The sequence below is a fragment of the Apodemus sylvaticus genome, chromosome 1, assembly GCF_947179515.1.
Source record: "Apodemus sylvaticus chromosome 1, mApoSyl1.1, whole genome shotgun sequence".
NCBI classification, from domain to species: Eukaryota; Metazoa; Chordata; class Mammalia; order Rodentia; family Muridae; genus Apodemus; species Apodemus sylvaticus.
Window position 1 is genome coordinate 187,063,899 of NC_067472.1, and position 6,785 is coordinate 187,070,683.

The following is a 6,785-nucleotide window of genomic DNA, read 5'->3' on the forward strand; positions in this document are numbered from 1 at the left end:
AGCAGGAGCTGATGCAGAGGCCATGGAGGGATGTTTCTTACTGGCTTGCTTCCCCTGGCATGCTCAGCCTGCTCTCTTATAGAACCCAAGAGCACCAATCCAAAGGTGGTACCACCCACAAGGGGCCCTCCCCACTTGATCACTAATTGAGAAAATGCCCCACAGCTGGATCTCATGGAGTCAGTTCTCCAACTGAAGCTCCTTTCTTTGTGATAACTCCAGTCTGTGTCAAGTTGACACATAAAACTAGCCAGTACAAGCAGGGTCCTCCAGAAATGTCATGTCCAGTTTTCTGAGAAACCGCCAGACTGATTTCCAAAGTGGTTGCACAATCTTGCAATCCCACCAGCAGTGGAGGAGTGTTCCTCTTTCTCCACATCCTTGCCAACACCTGCTGTCTCCTGTTATTTTGATGTTAGCCATTCTGACTGGTGTGAGGTGAAATCTCAGGGTTGTTTTGATTTGCATTTCCCTGATAACTATGGATGTTGAACATTTCTTTAGGTGTTTCTCAGCCCAGAAGCTCAGAATACCCAAGACACAATTCACATATCAAATGATGCCCAGGAACGAAGCAAGGAGAGGCCGCTGGTCCTGCAAAGGCTCTATGCAGCAGTGTAGGGTAATACCAGGACAGGAAAGCAGGAGGGGGTGATTGGAGAACAGGGGGAGGGGAGAGGGCTTATGAGACTTTCAGGGAGGTGGAAACAAGAAAATGTAAATAAAAAATCGAATATATACATAAAATATATCTAATAATATTTGTGATGTTAAAAGGTGCAGAAGAATGGATGCAAAAAATGTGGTATATATACACAATGGAGTACTATTCAGCCATTAGAAACAATGAATTCATGAAATTCTTAGGCAAATGGATGGAGCTGGAGAACATCATACTAAGTGAGGTAACCCAGTCTCAAAAGATCAGTCATGGTATGCACTCACTAATAAGTGGATATTAACCTAGAAAACTGGAATACCCAAAACATAATCCACACATCAAATGAGGTACAAGAAGAAAAGAGGAGTGGCCCCTGGTTCTGGAAAGACTCAGTGAAGCAGTATTCTGCAAAACCAGAACAGGGAAGTGGGAAGGGGTTGGTGGGAGGACAGGGGAAGAGAAGGGGGGTTACAGGGCTTTCGGGAAGTGGGGGGGCTAGAAAAGGGGAAATCATTTGAAATGTAAATAAATTGTATCGAATAAAAAAGAAAGTGTTACTTAAAAAAAAAAAAGAATGGAGGAGTGGCCCCTTGTTCTGGAAAGACTCAGTGAAGCAGTATAGGGCAAAACCAGAACAGGGAAGTGGGAAGGGGTGGGTGGGAGAACAGGGGGAGGGAAGGGGGCTTATTGGACTTTCAGGGAGTGGGGGGACAGAAAAGGGGAAATCATTTGAAATGTAAATAAAAAAGTGTATCGAATGAAATAAATTAATTAATTGATTAAATTTAAAAAAATAAAAATGAAAAAGGTGATGTTAAAAGGTATTAAAAAGTAGTGATTGTTGCTTCTGTTATTTTTTATCTTATTTTTATGTTTGTGTGGCTATCTTCTTTTGGGTTTCCTTAAAGAAGATAACTTTCTAGCTTTTTTTTCCTTGAAGAAGATAACTTAGCCTATGACATATACCCAGGATTTCTGGCTTTCTCTGGTGAGAAGTCTGGTGTAATTCTGATAGATCTGCATTTTTATGTTACTTGACCTTTTCCCCTGTCTGCTTTTAATATTCTTTCTTTGTTTTGTGCACGTGGTGTTTTGACTATTATATGGCAGAAGGATTTTTTCTGGTCCAATCTATTTGGAGTTCTGTAGGATTCTTGTATGTTTATTGTGCCCTGGAATTTCTAGATGTTTCTCATTAGCAGCATTTTGCATTTTTTCATTTTCTTTGACTCTTGTTTCAGTATTTTCTATAGTATATTCTGCACCTGAGATTCTTTTTTTTAAGATTTATTATTACATGTAAGTACACTGTAGCTGTCTTTAGACACACCAGAAGAGGGCTTCTCATCTCATTACAGATGAATGTGAGCCACCATGTAGTTGCTGGGATTTGGACTCAGGACCTTCAGAAGAGAAGTCAATGCTCTTAACCACTGTTCCAGCTCACCATCCCTGAACTTGAGGTTCTTTCTTCTATCTCTGGTATTCTGCTGGGGATGGATGAGCCCCTGAACTCTTTCCTCAGTTTTCTATCTCCAGGGTTCTCTCCTTTTGTGATTTCTTAATTGTTTCTATTTTCATTTTTAGATCCTGTATGGTTTTGCTCAATTTCTTTACCTGTTTGTTTTTTTCCTGTAGTTCTTTAAAAGATTCATGTGTTTCCTCTTTAAGAACTTCTAGCTGTTTGCCTGCCTTCTCCTGTATTTCTTTAAGGGAGTTGTTTATGTCCTACTTAAAGTTCTCTATCATCATCATGAGATGTGATTTTACATCAGAGTCTTGCTTTTCTGGTATGTTGAAGTATCCAGGGCTCACTGTGGTGGGAGAGCTGGGTTCTGATGATGCCAAGTAGCCTTGGTTTCTGTTGCTTATGTTCTGTTCTTATGTTTGCCATCTCATTACGTCTGGTGTTGGCTGTTCTTGCTGTTTCACTGTGGCTTGTCCCTTTTGGGAGCCTGTGTGTCGGTGCTCCTGTGAGACCAGCTCTCTCTGGGAGGAATTTTGGTATGCGGCTTTATGGCCCTGGGTCATCTCTGGGGTGCAGACAGAAACCCAAAGGATCCTTTGCCCATGTGTGCCTTGGTGCCTATGTCCTGAGGGTTCCTTGTGAGTCCCTCTGAGCAGAATCAGTGGTCTTACCTTTGCTCACGGGCATGTGTGCACTCCTTGGTGACCCCCACAATCCTGGCAGTATTTGGGTTTTGGCTATGTGCATTTCTTCTGGATAATTCTCAGGTTGTGGGCAATTCCAATGGATTAGTGATAGCATGCAGCTTTTTTCTCCAAATGATTGCCATGCTGGGGGTATGCCATGTGCATGACTGTTGCTATTTCCTATGGGTGATTGACAGGTTGTGGGCATTTCCAGGAATGACTGACAAGTTGTGGGTACTTTCTATGGATAGTTGACAATCTGTACTTGCTACCTATGTCTGACAGGTTGTGAAAATGTCCTAAAAAAATTGACACGATATGGGTATATCCTATTAATGACTGAAAGTCTGTGGGCATTTTCTGTAGATGATTAGCAAGCTGTGGTTATATGTTGTGGGTAAATGACAGCTTTGGGCATTTCTTAGGCATGATTGATAGCCTGTAGACTTTTCCTATGGATGATTTGCACATGGTGGTCATTTTCTGTGGATGACTGACAAGCTGTGGACATATCCTGGGGATGACAGAAAGGCTGTGCATGTTGGCAATGCATATTGAAAAGATGAAGATATGTAGTATGTATGTGTGACAGGCTTTGGATGTTTCCTGTGAATGATTGACAGGGCATAGGCATTTTCTATGGATGATTAACAGAGTGTGAGCTTGTCCTTTGGAGGAGTCACAGGGTTGGTGTGTGTTTCCTGTGGTTGATTGACATGCTGTTGGCATTACCTATGAATGGTTGACAGGGTCTCAGATATCCTATGAAAGATTGACCGGCTATGAGTGTTTCCATGGGATAATTGACAGGGTATAGGAGTTTCCAATGAATAACTGACAGTCTTTGAGTGCTTTGGTATGTAAGATTGATAGGTTATAGCCATATCCTGTGAATGATTAACAGACTATGGCCATATTTTATACATGACTGACAGGTTGTGACTGCTTTCTGTGGCTGATTGACAGGCAGGGGGCATGGCTTGTGAATTAAGGACAAGCTGTGGGAGTTTCCTGTCGATGAGTGACAGGCTGTGATAATTTCTTCTGGTTGACTCCCAGGCTTTGTGAGTTGCCTGTAGATGATTGACAGGCCAGGGATGTTTCCAGTAGATGATTGACAGGACTTGGGCATTCCTTATGGATGATAGCCAGGTTGATGGTTTTTCCTCTGGATAATTAACAGGCTGTGGGGGCTGTTGGACAGAGTTTTGGTAAGCTGTGTGTGTCTTGTGCAAGACTGTCAGGCTGTGGGTCAGGTTGGATGATTGACAAAATATAGACCAACAGATGCAATTCTACAGATCACTTGTATCTGTGCAAATTTTTAACAACAAATGGAAATCTATATTGCTAGTCATGAGCACTTTCTTTTCATTTCCACATTTCATTTTTTAATGCTCATGAGTAGTGTCTCTATATTTGCAGCCAGCAAAAGCACAGCATATCCGAAGGTAATAAGTATCCATGGTAATCCAGGTGGTAAATGGTACCAAAGCAGGACCACATGCTTTGACATAAAAAGGTCAATGTGCCCCTGGACTCACACCAAATTTGGGAAAATATTCCCATAAGGTGATAACCTATGCCATCGAAGATCTCATGCTTGATATTCAAAAGCTTTAGGCAAAATGAAACTAGGGTTCCAAAGAGTACGGTTCATTTCATGTAATATTTATATTTATAGAGTGTAAAGAAAACTAGACTGACAGAATGGCTAATATTAAAGACTCAGGAGACAACAGGTGTTGGCGAGGATGTGGAGAAAGAGGAACACTTCTCCACTGCTGGTGGGGTTGCAAATTGGTACAACCACTCTGGAAATCAGTCTGGCAGTTCCTCAGAAAATTTGGCACCTCACTTCCGAAAGATCCTGCTATACAACTCCTGGACATTTACCCAGCGATTTCCCAGCATGTAATATGGATATATGCTCCACTATGTTCATAGCAGCCCTATTTATAATAGCTGGAAGCTGGAAAGAACCGAGCTATCCCTCAACAGAAAAATGGATGCAAAAAAATGTGGTATATATACACAATGGAGTACTATTCAGCCATTAGAAACAATCAATTCATTAAATTCTTAGGCAAATGGATGGAGCTGGAGAACATCATACTAAGTGAGGTAACCGAGTCTCAAAAGGTCAATCATGGTATGCACTCACTAATAAGTGGATATTAGCCTGGAAAACTGAAATGCACAAAACATAATCCACACATCAAATGAGGTACAAGAAGATCAGAGGAGTGGCCCCTGGTTCTAGAAAGACTCCGTGTAGCACTATAAGGCAAAACCAGAACAGGGAAGTGGGAAGGGGTGGGTGGGAGAACAGGGGGAGGGAAGGGGGCTTTCAGGGAGTGGGGACCCAGAGAAGGGAAAATCATTTGAAAAGTAAATAAAAAATATATCCAATAAGAGAAAAAAAAGAAAACTAGACTGGGCAGAAGAACATAAATGTGTAAGAACAGAAAGAGCTGGAGAGAAGTAGAATATATATTCTACATAGTGGATATCTAAGTTATGTGTGGGGAATAAATGGACTGACAGAAAAAAATTACAGTTGGACAATTCACCGTTTTTAAAGAAAACATTCAATAAACAAAAGAATATCTTGGAACTATCCTTTACAGTCTATTCTTCTATTATTTCTATGAACCTCCAACATAAAAAAATGATTAGCTGTTTACAACTACAAAATGTTCCAGAATCATGTGGAAAACAGAAAATCTACTGTTGTGTCTTTGGTTCCCCTCTGTAACCTAGCAGAGAATAATAGCAAATAAGAATGAGGGACTGGGGTGGCTGAGTGCAGATATGTGGATAAGGGGATCCCCAAAGCATACTTGCCTGCGAGTCTGAGTATCAGTGTACTCCAAGAGAGTAAATCTATCACATCTGGGATTTGGGTGAGTGAACATTAGCTTTTATGGAAGAAGAAGAAGAAGAGGAAGAGGAAGAGGAAGAGGAAGAGGAAGAGGAAGAGGAAGAGGAAGAGGAAGAGGAAGGAGGAGGAGGAGGAGGAGGAGGAGGAGGAGGAGAAGGAGTAAGAAGAGGAGGAGGAGGAAGAGGAGGAGGAGGAGGGATGGCAGTCCATATGGAGATAGGAATTTCACAGGACGAATAACAGAATCAGCTAACATGGACTCTTTGGGCTCTCAGAGACTGAACCACCAACCAAAGAACATACACAGTCTGGCCCTAAGCCTCCATACACATAGATAGGAGATGTGCAGCTTGGTCTTCATGTGCACACCAAACAAGTAGAGGTGGGGCTATCTCAAAGGCTGTTGCATGTATGAGGGATACGTTCTTCTAGCTTGACTGCCTTGAGTGGATTCAGTGGAAGTGAAAGCACATAGCCTCACAGAGACTCCATGTTCCAGGGTTGGGATATAACCAGGCAAACACCACCCTCTCAGGGAACGAGGGGAGGGTAAGAAAGGGCAAAGATTGCAGGAGAAGCAGACTGGGAGGGGGCAGTTATCAGGATGTAAAGTAAACAAGTAAAAAATAAAAATAAATGAAATTTTTTCCAGAAAGCATCACATGGCTCAAGTGAGACTCCAATAAAACAATAAATTTTGACTTCAGTCTACTTTAAGTTAAATTATTTTAATTTAATATTTCAATATATACATATATTATGCAGTTTTTCTTTACACACTGCATCTTGATGTGTTTAGTGTGTTTTGTCCCCTGCTTCAAGGGACTGATGATCAGCTGCAGCAGCAACTAGAAGGAAAGCAAGAAGCATCAATAGTATCATCAGGCACATCATTGGTGGTATTGTCACCATCAGCATCAGTAACATCAGTGTCAGTATCATCAGAATCAGCTACATGAGAAACTGAGATGGTGGAGGCTTATTTTGTTGAATTTATTCTCAGATGTTGCTTCTTCTGGAATGCTTGTTTGCAGGCTGATGCTATCCTCACAAGTCAGAGTTCAGAAAACAGAGATAGATACTAAT